The sequence below is a fragment of the Pieris brassicae genome, unplaced genomic scaffold (assembly GCF_905147105.1).
Source record: "Pieris brassicae unplaced genomic scaffold, ilPieBrab1.1, whole genome shotgun sequence".
NCBI lineage: Eukaryota > Metazoa > Arthropoda > Insecta > Lepidoptera > Pieridae > Pieris > Pieris brassicae.
The window spans coordinates 16,047-36,116 of NW_025576117.1; the positions used below are offsets into that span (position 1 = coordinate 16,047).

The 20,070-nt window shown below is 34.5% G+C and overlaps 3 long non-coding RNA genes across 7 annotated transcripts; 1 reads left to right on the forward strand and 2 right to left on the reverse strand.

Moving 5' to 3' along the window:
* Positions 1 to 932: 932 nt before the first annotated feature.
* LOC123719543 lies at positions 933 to 3,832 on the reverse strand. Of its 4 annotated transcripts, none has more exons than XR_006755610.1 (6): positions 3,767 to 3,832; positions 3,380 to 3,614; positions 3,033 to 3,171; positions 2,342 to 2,656; positions 1,715 to 1,897; positions 933 to 1,278 (listed from the first exon to the last, which is right to left on the reverse strand). It is a non-coding gene; the product is annotated as an uncharacterized LOC123719543 (long non-coding RNA). The 4 variants fall into 4 exon arrangements; XR_006755609.1 differs by having other exon boundaries at positions 2,342 to 2,669; XR_006755607.1 differs by having other exon boundaries at positions 2,342 to 3,171.
* A 60-nt stretch (positions 3,833 to 3,892) lies between these two features.
* On the forward strand, positions 3,893 to 7,106 carry LOC123719542. 2 transcript variants are annotated; one of them, XR_006755605.1, is made up of 4 exons: positions 3,893 to 4,366; positions 4,756 to 4,892; positions 5,041 to 5,165; positions 7,002 to 7,106. It is a non-coding gene; the product is annotated as an uncharacterized LOC123719542 (long non-coding RNA). The 2 variants fall into 2 exon arrangements; XR_006755606.1 differs by having other exon boundaries at positions 5,041 to 5,139.
* Positions 7,107 to 7,500: 394 nt separating this feature from the next.
* LOC123719540 lies at positions 7,501 to 8,487 on the reverse strand. The gene is made up of 3 exons (XR_006755603.1): positions 8,243 to 8,487; positions 7,788 to 8,162; positions 7,501 to 7,560 (listed from the first exon to the last, which is right to left on the reverse strand). It is a non-coding gene; the product is annotated as an uncharacterized LOC123719540 (long non-coding RNA).
* Positions 8,488 to 20,070: the final 11,583 nt, after the last annotated feature.

Below are 20,070 nucleotides of genomic sequence, written 5' to 3' on the forward strand. Positions count from 1 at the left end.
ACTCCGAGAGCATAGCCAGACGCAGGCACTCTCTTCTTCATACAGTTATTCGTTTCATAACGATTAACTAAATCATGGGAGTTACACTCCGAGAGCATAGCCAGACGCAGGCACTCTCTTCTACATACAGTTATTCGTTTCATAACGATTAACTAAATCATGGGAGTTACACTCCGAGAGCATAGCCAGACGCAGGCACTCTCTTCTACATACAGTTATTCGTTTCATAACGATTAACTAAATCATGGGAGTTACACTCCGAGAGCATAGCCAGACGCAGGCACTCTCTTCTTCATACAGTTATTCGTTTCATAACGATTAACTAAATCATGGGAGTTACACTCCGAGAGCATAGCCAGACGCAGGCACTCTCTTCTACATACAGTCATTCGTTTCATAACGATTAACTAAATGATGGGAGTTACACTCCGAGAGCATAGCCAGACGCAGGCACTCTCTTCTACATACAGTTATTCGTTTCATAACGATTAACTAAATCATGGGAGTTACACTCCGAGAGCATAGCCAGACGCAGGCACTCTCTTCTACATACAGTCATTCGTTTCATAACGATTAACTAAATGATGGGAGTTACACTCCGAGAGCATAGCCAGACGCAGGCACTCTCTTCTACATACAGTCATTCGTTTCATAACGATTAACTAAATGATGGGAGTTACACTCCGAGAGCATAGCCAGACGCAGGCACTCTCTTCTACATACAGTTATTCGTTTCATAACGATTAACTAAATGATGGGAGTTACACTCCGAGAGCATAGCCAGACGCAGGCACTCTCTTCTACATACAGTTATTCGTTTCATAACGATTAACTAAATCATGGGAGTTACACTCCGAGAGCATAGCCAGACGCAGGCACTCTCTTCTTCATACAGTTATTCGTTTCATAACGATTAACTAAATCATGGGAGTTACACCCCGAGAGCATAGCCAGACGTAGGCGTAGCTGAGTCGGCGATGCCACTTAATTTCCCTGGGAGGTTGGAGGTTCCACCTGGCTGTTACAGGGATATTCAGTTGCGCAGCTAGGTTTAGTGTCTTCGAAGAATAATAATTTCAGCGTATTAAAAACGCTGCTACTAATTGCCTAAGCTAGTTTTTAATTGGACCGACGTGGGGTTTGGATCACATCCACAATTACAGATGTCAAGTATTATTATAATAAGTGTTTATACCTCTTTCCTGTCGGTCGAATCTCCGTTCAGTCGAAAAGCTTGTCCAGCGACAGTTGTTCCAGGGGCGTCTTGTCATCATTCATCTGAAGGTAAAATAAATTATATAATTACTAGCTGCCATAGAATGTGGTTTTAGATTTGAATTTGATTTACACTTCGGTCTAAGTAACACGTGGTTGGCTAACACCAAAAATTAAAAAAGTTCATACTTTAGCCTCAATAACACGTGGTAATCATGATATTGAATTGTAGCTTATATGACACGTTTGTCGGTTTACCATAGCAGTGCCATCTATTGATCACTTACTCAATTCAGTCGAATAATTGTGACTGTCAATTAATTATAGACAAATAATTTGCAATAAAATAAAATTGCGACTATAATTAAAGATCTAAGCTACCCTATCTCTTAAGTTGGACCAGACCGCTCACGGTGTGCCAATTTAATTTAAAATCGGTTAAGTAGTTTAGGAGGCCATCGCGGACGGAAGTACTTTTCAATAAAATTTTGAAACTTACTTTGGCAAATATTCCAACTGCAACCGAATGGCTTAAAATTTGATCTGCTAGGCGCTCTTTGATTTTCTGTTTGCCATTCTGTACTGGTTGTAAGTGGTGCTGGGTTAAAGCTGGAGCAAACACGGTTGGGATTCTCGCGATCTTTATTATAAAACTCCTCTATGTGGCTCCACTTTACTGTACCTGCAATGGAAGGTTATGATCTTATTCTCAAAACAATTTTAACCAATCACAGGTCAAGCGGCAATAAGAAAATAAATATGGTACAGCAGAGGTACATCAATTATTAGTTATTTTAATTAGGCAATAAGGCAATACTAACAACTACTTGATGCAGGGAAATAATTGCCAAAGGCCACTAGCGGATAAATAAGTCAATGGATGGTCATGGTTCAATGGATAAATAAGTCATAAAAAAGTTTTAATATCTTTCCGCTGTTCAATTAATTAAATTATTATACCAACCTATGTTTAGTTTTCTGTTTATTTGTATATCTAGTGTAAATTGGAAATACCGTTTAAAAAAAATTAAATCTTTAAACATGCACTCAAGCAAACAAGCCAATGTAAATTTGTAAAAATTAATATTCAACCACATTTTGTATAATATTCTAAAGAAGTGGTTACCTCCTCGACAAGAGCTGCTGACTTGTCTGCTGTGTCACAATCTCCTGAGAAGTAAAATGCTATTGGCTGTTTCCAGCATTTTCGAACACCGATAACCATGAAAGTTCGATTATGGTTTGCTATCACAGTAGTACGGCCTTAGCATTGAGTTTTACGTTATATGTCAGATTTTTTCTTATTGACATTTCATCAAAAGCCATTTTACATAAATTATCATTGACATCTTGGTCTTTTGTGATTTCTTTTACTGTCTGTATTACTGGGCTGTTGATTCCACATACCATTGGAATTTTGTTCAATAATGCCTTGAGAGAGCTGACAAAATAACCTAGTATTGTCTTTGGTTAACATAGCTTTTACACATTGAAAGAAACCAATTTTTTATACCGGATTAAAACTATTTGTATTATTATAAACTTATAATTATGTATAATAATCCAGTTAAAAAATATTTTCTTTCAAAATAACCTAATCAATAATATAAAACAAAAGTTTGATTTCTTATAGATGCTCAAGACGTTCACTTTATCATCCAGTGTCCATCTCATTCCAGTTAATTTTCTTATAAAGTTTTTCAGTTGGCTTTGTAATAGTAAAGAAAATGAATTATTTAATGTGCTTTTTAATATTTCATTGCTAGGTTCGTTTGATGTTAGTACACTTAATATAGATCTTTTGGAGTTTTTATCACCTTGAAACTTTTTTCAGAGCCTCACTATTTCAGATAGATTTTTTCTGCATCTCTTAGACAGCGTTTGCTTTTGAGGTGTAAGTTCACTGAACTTTTTCACGTCCAAGTCCTACAAAATACCTTTGCTAGTTGATGGTTCCTGGAAAATATACAAAAATAATTGAATAAAAAATTCGAAAAAGATAACAAATCCAATAAGTGGATGGAGAAAATAGAAAACTTTTAATCATCCATATATCACCTAGATGTGTGTCAGAAACGTACTGCCTACCTACCTCTATGTAAAAAAGCATGACTATAAAAATTTGTCTATTTGACTTAGGTAGAATATGAATGTATATACTCACTTGGATGTCATAACTTGCTCTATATGGACTACAATGTTTGTTTTTTAATTGGTCTATATCCTCCTCTATTCACTCTTAATCTAACTTGTTAAGTCTTTTCCTATCGCTGCTGGTAAATGAAGATTCATTCAAATGATTTTCACATAGTATCCTATGCTGGGCATTCACTGTTTTTAATGATTCAATGGATGTCCCATCACCATTAGGAAAACAAAATTTAGCCCAAACTTTAACACTAAAAATAAAGTTTTCATTAGACATAGTTAATAGTGAAGCTGTTTTGGATAATCTTTCCAATATGGACCGTCGATTTAAATGCCCATTTTTTTGTAGATAGTACTCACTAAAAGAAAGAGTTTTGCAAAGATTTAGGTTGCGCAAACTTACGGTTCATGAGATACATTTATTAAAACTTTTCACACAAATTGGTAAGTAACAACACGCAATTACAAAATATATTTGACAAATAATTGATGTCCAACGTCAATCACTTAGTGTAGGGTTCCGAAAATTTTCAAAGTATCGATACTACTCTGGTATCGACATTAAACTTTCTAATATGGATCATCGGTTTAAATGCCCATATTTGTTTTGTAGATAGTACAAAAGTTATTGAAAATATCGATACTACTCGGGTATCGATACTTTTTGGTGATCACTAAATTTGTTTTTAAGCCATTCATTTTGTTTAATGGCGTCCAGTCATCGTTTGTCACCCTTGCAGTAGAAATCGTTTTACGTACTCCTATAAACTTACAACGTTTGACTACCATGGCGTCTCCGAAGCCCATTGTTTGAAGAGTTAAGTGAAGTGCAAGTGTTGGACTCAAATTAGCCGCTTGTCACGGCCTCCTCTTCTGCGCCGATCCTTGACGAACCGGTTGCTGGTCCTAGTGGGCTGACTAGTCCTGGCGAGGAATTTGCTGCGATGCCCAGACTTACTAGGTCATCTGGCAGAAGGCTTAATCCTTACTCGGATGAGTTAAAGTAAGTTTTGATTTATGTTATTTCAGGTCAGGTTATAAAATAATAAATCATTAGTAAAAAAAAAAAAAAATTGCTTACTGGAATTTTGAAAAAGTTGGATTGCATAAGGTCTGTTGTGGATTTTAAAATGAAATTTATAGCTGAAAATATTTTTTTCATTGTTTGTAACTTTCTGTATTATCTAATTCTGTATTATCCTGTACTTTTTTAATATCAAAAAAGTACCCAAAACCGAATCAGAGCACCCCACTATCCACATGGTCTTGTCTGCCCTACCCCTAGAGTATATATAAAAGCTCCGAAGTAGCCGTCAATCCCCTCCCCGCCCCTCTAAAACCTCAAATATCGACGGTCCATATTGGAAAGATTAACCGATCTACTTACTTCAGAGGCCCATTCTCGGACGGAAGAGGGAACCTATGCAAGGATAAGGAAGAATCTTCTTTTGATGGTATACCGCATTTTGAGTATTTTCCCTACCATGTTTTGGCAAAGTACAACACAAACTCGTCAATATGACTTACCTGTAAGTGAAGTTTTATTATACATTGAGCTTTGAGACTTTAATACTACCCTCAGTTTTCATTTGATTGAAATTGTAACTACACGTGTGTAAATCCAGTTGTAATGTATCCTCGCCTTCGGCGTACATAACCAAAAGCGTCGCGTAACAGGTAACGCACGGCCGCCGCCCTAACGACCACTTGTCGCTGGATGAGACAATGAACTGCTGCAGGTATCGGGAGAAGATCCATCAAAGTCTAATACTCCAGGTGAAGACATACAGTTTGATCTTGCAGTAAGCTTACACTTTACAACTTTTATCTAAGTATTCTAATCAATGCACCCAATTTGAACCCAGAGGAAAAGACCGCAATCTCAAACAGGATTAATATAGGACGCAGGTTTCAAATGAAACCAAATGCTACAGCTACTTCTTGTTTAGCAGAGGCCACTCACAGTGTTCTTGTCTGCGGAAACAAGAAATATGTACCTATTAAAATTACTTATGGATACGGATTCCAATGTGACACATTCTATATAGCCTTAAAAGATCTAAAAGAACAACTTCAAGGAACATAGGTATACAAGTACCTATTCAGTAAGCGATTAGTTGACTACAAGCTCGCATCAAAATCAGAAAAGGACAAAGAAGGTCAAAAAGAATTTAATCATAGGCAAAAGGGGAATCCAGGATGAAGGAGCTTGCTCACAGCCTACTATAGGCAGTCGCGTCCAGCGCCGCGCGCGCCACCTCGCGCTCACTGGTAGTTTATCAAAGAATGTTATTCACTTATTACTTGTGATACAACTCTATTATCGTGGATAAAAGGTTATAAAATACCTTTTTCTTGGTCAGCGATGTTCCTAAAAGTAAACTATATTCAGAGACTGAACAAAGCAAATTCGAACAATCTATAAATTACAACAAAAACACTCCCGCACAAGGCGTTAACCGACAGATAACCGTTTGGCACCGTTAGGTGGCTATCTGAGGGCCGCAGGTAAACCCGCGTTCATAAATTGAAGCGAAGCGACCAATGAGAGGGCGGCAGGCAGCAAGGCAGCGATCGGACTGACCAATGAGAGGGCAGCAGGCAGCAAGGCAGCGGTCGGACAGCGCGTGCGCACTGGCAAGCGGCGATGACTCACACGGAGCGAGCGAGATGGCACTACAGCACTGATGACTCACACGGAGAGAGCACTGGAGCAGACATCCGCACGGGTCGGCGGTCGGAAGCGAAAGTGGCCCCTGCGCATGTGTCACAACCTCTTTTATAATCACAACTCCCTCCTCCGACTCGACCATCCCACTTCGGGAAAATGGTCGAGTCAATTCGTAACAACTCGTAAACAACCGAACGAGTCAAATGAGTAACTATTGCACATGCGCACTTGTAGCAAGATTCTTAAGAATATGTTTCATAAAAATGTTTAGAATTTAGAATAATTAAATTAATATTAGAAGCTAACACAAGAAATATTAAGTTTATGTCCTCCAGCTACACTGAATGTTTACAAAATATTCAGGACGCTAGAACACTTCTTGAAGCTAAAGGATTTATTGTAAATACTGAAAAGAGTAATGAAATTCTTGTAAATTCTTGGGTATATAATAAAATGTAGAACTTAAATCTGTTAATATGATAATAATAAACAAATTTTTCAAAATCTCGCACAATTAGATGGCTTACGTGCCTACCTCTGCCTGTCCAGCAGCAGAATATGGCTGGTTTTACACGAAGGGTCTAGAGAGTAAATATTTTAACCATCGATAGTTTTACCGGACTTACAATGGTATCGTGCGTCAGACCAACCTATAAATTAAATTAAATCGGTTGACTTTTGTTAAGAAATGTATAGTGATTCAATTCAATTTCCTCATCTTACTAAAATTACTAAAGAACTTTGGCGATGGGGCGAAGGCTTACACGGTTTCCTGGTCAATTTATTTAATGGCTTTCCATCGTTTGCTATCATATTTAAAACGTTAGGAAAAATTATTAACGGCAATGAGTTTGGCATCATATTTGTTTTCCTGTGGACTACTCGAACGTGGTGACCGCTTTTCAGAAGGCTCTTAGTTTCGGGAACCATAATTTTCTAACCTAATGAAACTTATCTCTCATTCCAGCAACCGAGAAGAGTGCCTTTGTCATCAGTGTCATCTATAATATAAAAAATGAATCGCAGAATGTGTAGGTAAGCGCATAACTATACAAAGCCTGAACCAATTGTACCAGTTCTGTTTTTTTTAATGTTCGTTGAAGTTGAAGTTGATGGTTTTAACATTTTCATTGGTTTACATTTATAACATTGGATTACATATTAGTAATATATAAGAGTATAATGAAATAAATTTTATATTATGTTATGTTTTATTTATTTTTCCTAATATTTCATTACATTACATGGTTATGATAAATAATAATTTAATTTTATAGGTAGATTAACGACATAACTTATTAAAATTTTAACTAACTTTCTTCTAAGAAAAATAAGTACTAGTATTTTATATGTACAAAAGGACATTTAAATACAACATGTTTGTTTCTGCTAGAATTAAGAAGAATATATTAATTTTCCAAAATAATAAATAAAGCTTGTTCTTTCAGTTACGTCTTGATTTCCTTCATTAACTTCTTGACTTGAAACTGTATCAAGTGTTGGAACTAAAACTTCTGCCGGTATATCTACAAATTATAATCCTTACAAATATTTTGCATAACAGCTGTGGCAATAACAATAGCTTGAACTTAAGCTAGTAATAAATACAATGTTAAAGCGACATTTCCATACTCCAAATTTTCCGAAAAAGACAAATATTTTAACCTTACATCATGTTTCATTTGGGTCACATATCTTGCAACTTTTTGACATAGTATAATTATTAATACTCTAAATTATACTATATATTTACCTCTCTATAGTATTCCTATTCTTAATGTGTACTTCATCATATCTCTGGTCAGTCAGAGAAATGGTGTTAATGAATAAGGTATATTTGAGTAAGCACTATTAACAACCATCCAGTGATTTCTCAGTAGACCTGTACGATATTAAGCTATAAACAAATATACCTGTTAATTTAGTTGGCACATTTATCAAGTTCTACCTTCTTATCAATAAATTTGAATTAACTTGTAGAACTGAGTTTACAAAAGTTGTTGCATCATGAGCGGCACCAGGCCATGGGGAACAACATTAATATATTTTATTTCTGCATCACACACAGCTTGTACATTTAAAGAGAAATATCCTTTTCAATTACAATATTATTCACCAATTACGTCACCTAAAGAAAATAATGCTGCTTAAAATTATTACAACTTCATACTATAATGTACAATGTTAAATAATATATAAATTACTTACATGATGATTGAATTCGTAAATGTGGCATAACAAAAAACCACAAATAAAATATTTAAATTTTTTTGGTTCAACAGTTTATGTGCATGATAAGTTATATAAGACAAAATTCGATGTTAAGTCATGGAAAGGTATTCTTGTGGGATACGAACCAAACGGTTAAAAAGTTTGGAATTCTAAATGCGAAAAATTTATTACTGTCAGAGATGTCATAGTAGATGAGACAAATTACTTCAATCCAGGCCTGCGTTGCGACCTGAAGAGAATATAGTAAATTCTCATGATAATGTTAACATTGACAACATTTCAAAGTCAATAAAGTCTCAAAAAACTGACAGATATAAATCAGATACCTGTAAATCTGATGATTATGAAGTTCCTCAGAAAATTCGCAAAACTAACCATGACATCGTCGAATTTGAACAACCAAATGCACATTCTGATGATCTTTCAGTGGTCGTAAATAATGAGGACACAACCAGTTGTATTGAACCACGTAGGAGTGATAGGCTTAAAGTCGTCCCCCTATTTCTTATAAAGAAATCGATGATAACCTTATGTGTGCTAGTTCAATTTTGTGTAAAATACCAAATTCGTTTCAAGAGATTAAAACACGAGACGATAGAGTTCATTGGGAAGGTGCAATTAAATTCTCTATTTTTAAATAAAACATGGACTTTAGTACCACGGCCAGATAACAAAAATATTATAGATTGCAAATGGATGTTTAATATAAAAAATGATGAATTCGGAAAGCCTTTACGCTATAAAGCTCGACTCGTTGCTAGGGCTTTTAGCCAGGAATATCTCATAGACTATAATGAGACTTTTGCACCTGTTGCAAGAATAGCTAGTTTTAGATTTATTATTGCTTTTGCTAATCAATATAATTTACTTGTACATCACATGGACGTAAAAACTGCATTTCTAAATGGGGTACTACAGGAAGAAATATATATGAAAGTTCCAGAAAAAAGTTCCAGTCTTGCAAAAATGGTTATGTGTGTAAATTAAATAAAGCATTATATGGGCTAAAGCAAGCCGCTAGATACTGGTTTGAAATTTTTGAACAGTCTCTTAGGCGGGAGGGTTTTCAGAATTCATCAGTAGATAGATGTATTTATATACTAAATAAAGGAGATATACAGAAAAATATATATGTGGTACTTTATGTTGATGATTTGGTAATAGTGAGTGCTAATGTAAATACAATAAACAGTTTTAAAATATATTTAATGAGTAAATTTAAAATGACAGATTTACATGAAATTAAATTATTTCTTGGAATTAAAATAACTCGTTGCGATGATATGATAATGTTAGATCAAAGTGCTTATATTAAAACAGTTTTAAATAAATTTTGCATGCAGGATTGCAACAAAAACCTGCAACTACTCCTATGGATAGTAAACTCAATTATGAAGCACTAAACTCAGAAAAAAATTACACTGCTCCATGTCGCAATTTAATTGGTTGTCTAATGTATATAATGTTATGTACTCGACCTGACTTAAGCACTAGCGTTAATATATTAAGTAGGTACACAAATTAAAATAATAAAGAATTGTGGCAATGCCTCAAAAAAGTGCTTAGATATTTAAAAGGCACAACTGATTTTAAATTATGTTATAAAAGGTGTGAATATAATAACATCTTAACTGGGTATGTGGACTCCGATTGGGGAGGTAATGATGTAAATGATAGAAAGAGTACAACCGGGTATATATTTAAATTGTTTGAACATTGTTCAATAACCTGGACAACAAAGAAACAATAGTCAGTAGCAGCCTCCTCCACAGCGGCTGAGTATATGGCCTTATATGAAGCCTTTATGGCTTAAATCTTTGGTAAGGAGTATTCATATTGATATATCCACTCCTATTGTAATATATGAAGACAATAACAGCTGTATAAGCATAGCAAATAATCCGACTAATCATAAGCGGACAAAACATATAGATATTAAATATCATTTTTCTAGGGAACAAATAGAGAAAAATGTAATAAAGCTAAAATTCATTCCCACAGGTCAACAACCTGCAGATGCGTTAACAAAACCATTACCAGCGGTTACGTTTCATGAAATGAGGAGAAACATGGGTTTACAATTATAATATTTAATGAGTTGGCTATTATTTGTTATTAATTTAATTATTCTGTTATATTCATTGTGTTCTGATAATTATATGTAATGTATATAATGTATCGAATTTAAGATGATGAAATGATCTGATAAGGTTTTTCTGGGTTTTCCCTTATCCGAGCAACAAATGTTGGATCATTATTTTTGTATTTTCCCAGACTCGCTTGGAAGTTATATAGTTCTGTTTAGGCATTTGATTTGTACAAGAATTAATTTTTGAGGGGGCATGTTGATTTATTTGAGTAATATTGCAAAAATTAATCATTGTATTGACTTTTTCCTGTCATTTGAATGAGCGATCGAGCCGCCATCTTGTCGAGGCGCCAAATTGTCTTTACCTCACTCTGCTCCAGGTCATTTCTGTTTCATTCCAATGTGTATCGTGGTAGGAAGCAGACATATCACTTCCAAGTTAAACAGTAAATATATTTCTTTATTACGGATACTGTGTGTATAATTATCGTGCCCTAACAAGAATTACAACAGTTCTTAACTGATACCGCCGTTACTGCACACTCGCAATGTTCGCGAGTGTGTTGCAGGCCTTTTAAGAATTTTTAAACTTAAAAATTGTAATTTATAGTAAACTGAAATATTAAAAAGATTATTACTTATTACTGTTTTTCTTGGAACAGGTGGTAAACGAACAGATTGTCCGTGGACAATCTTAATGTCAAGTTCGCGAGTGCGTTGCCGGCCTATTAAGAATTTGTATGACTTATTTGAAGATAAATATTATAAATAGCAAAATATAGATGTACCTACTACTAGCGACATCTTGTACCAGAGTGTCATCAAATGTTGTCTATGAGATTCTTTACTTTTGTATTTAGAAAATAAAGTTCAGTTCTTTTCCGGTACTCGCTCAGTCACGTTGTTTTATTACAGGTTATGGGCCCAGGCCGCTCCTGGCTCATAAAAAGTACTTAGTTCTCGCGACAGTATAATTATTGATTATCAGGACATTATCGATAATAATAATTCGTGGCAGAATAGGACTAAGTGTGTTGAGTTGTGCAGATTTATTGTGTCGCGTCAGGCATCAGTAATGGCGTCCAGTTCGAACTATCACATTAGTGTGCCGAAACTGCAAGGGCGTGAAAATTACAGTGAATGGTGTTTCGCAGCAGAAATTTTCCTTGTCTTAGAGGGAATGGTTGGGTGTATCAAACCTGAGCCCAACGTTGCTCCAGCAGCTGCAGACGATGCGAGAACAAAAGCGAAGTTGATTCTAACAATTGACCCGGCTCTTTATGTTCATTTAAAGAATGTAGCAACATCGAAAGAATTGTGGGATAAATTGAAGATGTTATTCGATGACTCGGGATTTACAAGAAAAATAAGTCTTCTGAGGAATTTAATTTCTATTCGATTAGAAAATTGCACTTCGATGACGTCATATGTAACACAAATTGTTGAAGCTGGTCAGAAATTACAAGGTACGGGTTTTGGCATAAGTGATGAGTGGATCGGATCTATCATGTTGGCTGGATTATCTGAAAAATATATGCCCATGATAATGGCAATCGAGCATTCGGGCATGATAATCACAACCGACGCCATTAAAGGGAAATTGATGGACATTGAACCGGAAGACAGTGATGCCAACAATGCGTTTGCTTGTTTCCGCAAGAATCAAAAATCAAAGAGTGTAAAGAGTACACAGTCTATGTACAAGAAAGATGGTGAGAATGGGCTTAAAGGTCTCGTTACCAGGCCATAAAATTATTAAAAAAAAAAAAAAAAATGGTGAGAATGAACGAATGTCGACATCTGTCAAAGAAAAACAACACGTCAAATGTTATAATTGTAAACAACATGGCCACTACCGTAATCAATGCACTTATAAAGATAAATCTTATAAGAATTCTGAAAATAAATCGTCAAAAACAAGTAATGCATTCAGTGCCGTGTTTTTTAGCAGAATATTTGACAAGAGTGACTGGTATGTCGACTCTGGGTCAAGTTCGCATTTGACAAGCAATAAAGATTGAATGGTCGACGAATGTTACTCTGGGTTCACCAAGGAAATCATGGTTGCTAACCAGAATAAAATCCCAGTGTTGTGTTGTGGAAAAGTAAACATAACAACATCAACTGAAGGATGTGACTTTAACATAACTGTTGAAAAAGTGTTGTGTGTGCCCAAATTATCTACCAACTTATTGTCAGTAAGCCAACTGATATGGCAGGGTAACAAGGTGTATTTTACAAGCGATGGATGCGAGATATTTAATAAACAGGACACTCTAGTAGCGACTGCATCACTTATAAATGGAGTTTATAAACTAAATACTTCATCTTGTTTGGTGGCAGCAACAGCAGAGTCTCCAGAAGTTTGGCATTGTAGATTGGGACATGTCAACAGTGATAACATGAATAAAATGCAGGATGCTGTGGAGGGGGTCAAATTAACTGAGAAGGCCGACATCAACAAGTCCAACTGTATAGTGTGCTGTGAAGGAAAGCAAAGTCGGTTGCCCATCGATAATAAAGGGAACAGGAGTACTAAGCTATTGGAAATAGTACACAGTGATATATGTGGCCCAATGGAGAATGTATCGCTAGGAGGATCAAGGTACTTCCTCATTTTTGTTGATGATCACAGCAGCATGACATATGTTTATTTTTTAAAAGGTAAAAATGAGACTTTACCATATTTTAAAGAATATAAAGCAAGAGTTGAGAATTCAACGTCAAATAAAATAAAAATACTTGTAAAATAAAAAGTGATAATGGCACAGAGTTCTGTAACAGAGATTTTGATAATTATTTGAAGAAACTGGGTATAATTCATCAAAGAACCAATCCCTATACTCCTGAGCAAAACGGGCTTTGTGAATGTATGAATAGGACTCTGATCGAGAAAGCAAGATGCCTTTTATTTGATGCAAGATTAGGCAAGGAATTTTGGGCTGAAGCCATTAACACAGTAGTCTATTTACAAAATAGAATTGTAAAAGGTGGATTGAACCACTGTACACCGTACGAGTTGTGGACAGGAGGCAAACCCAACCTCATTTAAGGATTTTTGGTAGTACTGTCATGAGACATATACCCAAGGAGAGAAGACGTAAGTGGGACAAGAAATCAGAACAATGCATACTGGTTGGTTACCCTGAGGATGTCAAAGGGTATAGGTTATACAATCCTTCAACAAAGGCTATTATAACCAGTCGAGATGTTGTCTTCATAAATGAAAAGTTATCTCATCAAGAAAATATGATTGAAATGGAAGTGGTAGAAGACAAACCAGCAGAAAATAGTCCACATACATCTTCAGTGGGAGAGGTGTCAGACCATGATGGAGAGGATTCATTCATTTTAACGAATGACATGGATGAAACCTATGTACCAGAGGAGGAGTCCATGACATCTGAGGAAGAACAGCAACCAGAAACCACATCAAAGTCACAACGGGTGAGACAAAAACCAGAAAGGTTTGGATATATGTGCACAGAACAGTGTAATGAATATTTTAGTGATGAACTGACATTAGAAGAAGCACTAAGGGGACCAGAGAAGGAGCAATGGGAACAGGCAGTGAAAGAAGAGCTGAAAAGCTTTGAAGACAACAAAGCATGGGAAGTTGTTGATATTCCTGCAAGTGGCAATATAGTTAAGTGCAAGTGGGTTCTAAAAAAAAAGTGTCATAGTGAAAATAATGTCCGCTATCGAGCCAGACTTGTGGCTAAAGGGTGTAGTCAAAAATATGGTGTGGACTATAGTGAAACATTTTCTCCAGTAGTACGGCATACAACACTTAGGTTATTATTCGCATTATCAGTGCAGTTCAACCTAGAAGTAACACATCTTGATGTGAAAACTGCTTTCTTAAATGGAGATCTGTCTGAGACAATATATATGCAAAAGCCTTTAGGTTATGTCTGTCCAAATAATAAAGTTTTAAAATTGACCAAAGCTATATATGGTCTCAAACAGGCATCTCGTGCATGGCATAAGAAAGTGGATGGTTGCATGTTAGCTAATGGTTATATTAAGTCCCAAATAGAGTCATGTTTATATACAAAATTTGCTGGCAGCAGTAAAACCATCGTGACATTATATGTCGATGATTTCTTTGTATTCTCAAATGATAGAAATGAAACTAGTAATCTTAAGGATATGTTGAATAAGATTTTTGTATTAAAAGACTTGGGAATTGTAAAGGAATGTCTTGGCATGTCAGTTGTATTTGATAAACAAAATAATAATTGTACTGTGACTTTAAGTCAAGAAAAATATATTGATAGATTGTTGACTAAGTTCAATATAGTTGATTGTAACACTGTGAATACTCCAATGGAGGTCAACTTAAAATGTAAGAAGGAAAATGATTGTAGTAATCAAAATCCCTATCAGCAGCTTATCGGGAGCCTAATGTATTTGGTTGTGCTCACACGACCCGATATAGCTTATGCAGTGTCATATTTAAGTCAATTCAATAATTGTAATACTGAACAACAATGGGTTTATGCCAAAAGAATTTTAAGGTATTTGAAAGGGACAAAAGATTTAGGTTTAAAATATAGTAAGGGCAAAAATGCAAACATTGAAGGTTATGTTGATGCAGACTGGTGCAGTGATGTTAATGATAGGAAATCATATTCAGGATTTTGTTATACTTTGTCTGGGTCTGTTATATCTTGGAGTTGTAGTAAGCAAAAATGTATTACACTTTCTAGTACCGAATCTGAATATGTATCCATATCAGAAGCCTGCAAAGAGGCAGTTTATTTGAGAAATTTACAATTTGAACTTACTAAAAGGATGTATAAGATCATTTTATATAATGATAGTATGAGCGCACAGAAATTGTTGTTAAACCCTGTATTCCATAATAAAACGAAGCATATTGATGTCAGATATCATTATTGTAGAGAATTAATTAATGAAAACATTATAAGTGTTAATTATCTATGTACATCAAATATGCCTGCAGATTTGTTTACAAAAAGTCTCGCTGCTGTAAAACATTATAAACATTTGAATACTTTAGGTATTGTTAAAGTGTAATTGTTTCTTTTGTTTATATAGTATCTATATTTTGAGTGGGAGTATTATAAATAGCAAAATATAGATGTACCTACTACTAGCGACATCTTGTACCAGAGTGTCATCAAATGTTGTCTATGAGATTCTTTACTTTTGTCTTTAGAAAATAAAGTTCAGTTCTTTTCCGGTACTCGCTCAGAATTTTTGAAATTAAAAATTGTAATTTATAGAAAACTGAAATATTGACAAGATTATTACTGTTTTTCATGGAACAGGTGGTTAACGAACGGATTTTCCGTGGACAATCTCAATGTCAAGTTCGCGAGTGCGTTGCCGGCCTATTAAGAATTTGTATGACTTATTTGAAGTTAAATACAAACAAGAATATTATTTATTAGTATTTCTTATAGAACAGGTGTTAACGGGCAGGAGCCTTATCTGATGTTAACTGATACCCCCGTTAACGTACACGCTTAATGTCGAAGTGTTCGCGAGTGCGTTGCCGGCCTATTAAGAATTTGTATGACTTATTTGAAGTTAAATACAAACAAGAATATTATTTATTAGTATTTCTTATAGAACAGGGGTAGAACAGGTTTTAACGGGCAGGAGACTTTTCTGATGTTAACTGATACCCCCGTTAACGTACACGGTTAATGTCGAAGGGTTCGTGAGTGTGTTGCCGGCCTTTTAAGAATTTTTATGACTTATGTATTGAAATTTTAAGAAAATTTAAATACAAACAAGATTATTACCAATTACTGTTTTTTATGGAATAGGTGGTAAACGAACAGATTGTCCATGGACAATCTCAATGTCAGCTTTGCGAGTGCGTTGCCGGCCTATTAAGAATTTTTATGACTTTGTTGAAGTTAAATACAAACAAGAATATTATTTATAAGTATTTTTTATAGAACTCAATGTTCGCGAGTGTGTTGCCGGCCTTTTAAGAATTTTTGAAATTAAAATTTAATTTATAGAAAACTGAAATATTAACAAGTGTTAGCGGTAGTTGATTTAGTTCTTAGGGTAGGAAATTAAACACTTCAATGATGACCTAATTCACTATAATTTACTTCACTGATTTTACGTGAACTGTATAACTTCAAACTTGTACGAAGAAAAGGCCCGTGCGCATGTGTCACAACCTCTTTTATCATCACAACTCCCTCGTCCGACGCGACCATCCCACTTCGCGAAAATGGTCGAGTCAATTCGTAACAACTCGTAAACAACCGAACGAATCAAATGAGTAACTATTGCACATGCGCACTTGTAGCAAGATTCTTAAGAATATGTTTTATAAAAATGTTTAGAATTTAATTAAATTAATATTAGAAGCTAACAGTCGGCCTTTCCTGACAATGTTTGCGTCTCGCAAAAAAAAGAATGCTTTGTAACATACAACTCAAATTAGAAACGAAATTTTAACTTTAACTTTTGAATTACATCTATAACTACAGAGAGTTAAATTTAATCCATTGTGACGTTACTAATTATTTATGTTCATTTATTAAGGAATATATGAATTTGTCTCGGTAGACATCCCTACTCATCGGCAAAGAAGACAGGGTGTAGGCCGAGAGAAAAAGCCGGCGTAAAAAACTCTCGGTACTCTTTTAAAATATCAAGTCATCAATTTTATCAATAATTTACAATAGTCTTACTAACTAAATCTATTGTGACCTCTTCACATTCACAATAGTCTTACATAACCAAATCTATTGTGACCTCTTCACATTCACAATAGTCTTACATAACCAAATCTATTGTGACCTCTTCATAGTCACAATAGTGTTACATAATCAAATCTATTGTGACCTCTTCACATTCACAATAGTCTTACATAACCAAATCTATTGTGACCTCTTCACATTCACAATAGTCTTACATAACCAAATCTATTGTGACCTCTTCACATTCACAATAGTGTTACATAACCAAATCTATTGTGACCTCTTCACATTCACAATAGTCTTACATAACCAAATCTATTGTGACCTCTTCACATTCACAATAGTGTTACATAACCAAATCTCTTGTGACCTCTTTACATTCACAATAGTCTTACATAACCAAATCTATTGTGACCTCTTCACATTCACAATAGTCTTACATAACCAAATCTATTGTGACCTCTTCACATTCACAATAGTGTTACATAACCAAATCTCTTGTGACCTCTTTACATTCACAATAGTCTTACATAACCAAATCTATTGTGACCTCTTCACATTCACAATAGTCTTACATAACCAAATCTATTGTGACCTCTTCACATTCACAATAGTGTTACATAACCAAATCTATTGTGACCTCTTCACATTCACAATAGTCTTACATAACCAAATCTATTGTGACCTCTTCACATTCACAATAGTCTTACATAACCAAATCTATTGTGACCTCTTCACATTCACAATAGTGTTACATAACCAAATCTCTTGTGACCTCTTCACATTCACAATAGTCTTACATAACCAAATCTATTGTGACCTCTTCACATTCACAATAGTCTTACATAACCAAATCTATTGTGACCTCTTCACATTCACAATAGTGTTACATAACCAAATCTATTGTGACCTCTTCACATTCACAATAGTCTTACATAACCAAATCTATTGTGACCTCTTCACATTCACAATAGTCTTACATAACCAAATCTATTGTGACCTCTTCATAGTCACAATAGTGTTACATAATCAAATCTATTGTGACCTCTTCACATTCACAATAGTCTTACATAACCAAATCTATTGTGACCTCTTCACATTCACAATAGTCTTACATAACCAAATCTATTGTGACCTCTTCACATTCACAATAGTGTTACATAACCAAATCTCTTGTGACCTCTTCACATTCACAATAGTCTTACATAACCAAATCTATTGTGACCTCTTCATAGTCACAATAGTGTTACATAATCAAATCTATTGTGACCTCTTCACATTCACAATAGTCTTACATAACCAAATCTATTGTGACCTCTTCACATTCACAATAGTCTTACATAACCAAATCTATTGTGACCTCTTCACATTCACAATAGTGTTACATAACCAAATCTCTTGTGACCTCTTTACATTCACAATAGTCTTACATAACCAAATCTCTTGTGACCTCTTCATAGTCACAATAGTGTTACATAACCAAATCTCTTGTGACCTCTTTACATTCACAATAGTCTTACATAACCAAATCTCTTGTGACCTCTTCATAGTCACAATAGTGTTACATAATCAAATCTATTGTGATCCCTTTATGATCCTTTATACAAAAGTGATTTTATCATGTAAAATTGATATTCTAGTCTCGTGTTCAAAACATAAATTTAACAAAAATATATATTAAAATCATAAAAAAAATCTTATCGTAAGCACAACAATTACTTGAAGCACTTTCATTTCTCACAAAATACCTAATTATATGAATAACACCAACTACTACTACAACCCTACTTGTTCTCAGTATTATGTTTCAACAACATATTTCAATTCACTCAAAACTTACTTATTATATTCAGCCATCGCTTTTATTAGGATACTATTACTTCTGGAGATGACGTAAATTTGACATTACTTTATCAAATAATTTGTCAAATACAAACTCATTGGTAACCGATCAAATTGATACAATAATTTCCTTACATTCAATTTCATTACAATATCTTATCAATTCTGTTGAACGATATTTTTATCATCAGACACAAATAAAAGTATTTCATATCCACTACTAAGACAAATAATAAAAAGAAAACTATTGTTAGTGTAAGTCAAGTATTGATTATGCACAGGGAATATATATATGTAGAAAAGTCATATGTAATTTTACTATAAACATACTAGTTTTAATATAAAAATTATAACAGTCTTAACAAGCAAGCTAAATTGTCGACATGAAATAACATCAAAGTTTTAGATTTGTTACTTAAATTGAGACTTTTTTCCGTTCCGCTGTGCCAAAACGCAATTTTGTTGTCATTTGTAATATAATAAACCCAAAGTGAATTACAGTCAAATACGACCCCCACAAAAAACAAGCCATGAACGACTAGGCTCTGCTGAATGTTAACATACTGCAGAGTCCAATTCATCTGAAGTAAATCAAGTTTGTTTATCAGCAGTGCCAACTTTAAGTGCTGGGAGCAATATGTATGTAAAATTAGACTTCGTTTACTAATTTCCCATTCATCACCTTTGCAACCCTTGCTCACTTAAAACCACAAATAGCATCAGCTTTCTAATAGTACCCTCTTGCAAGGTCCAGTGTAATGCAACACCCTTGACTGAAGTATTGTCCACTTATTAATTCGCGGTAGAGGGCAAAGTGCACAGCCTAAGACTTTGATCTTCTTTCAGGCCGTATTACGGGTAAAAACCTGTCGCTTAGCTCTATCTTAATTTCTGTACATGTTTTAAAACCAATCGCTAAACTTATTTGAAGAACCCAGCTACAAATAAGTATCTATATTTTCATTTGTAAAAAAAAACTATAACAATTAATATTAAAAAAAAAAACTATATAAATATTTACCTCGCCTAAAAACCTCTAAAAATGGTTAAATTATTATTATACACAAAAAATATAAATAAATTACTTCTGTAAGAACCTTGTTATAATATTAAAGAGACTTGTAACTTCTAAACATAAAATATTATAGATTTAATTAAGGTAATGGTTAAAATTC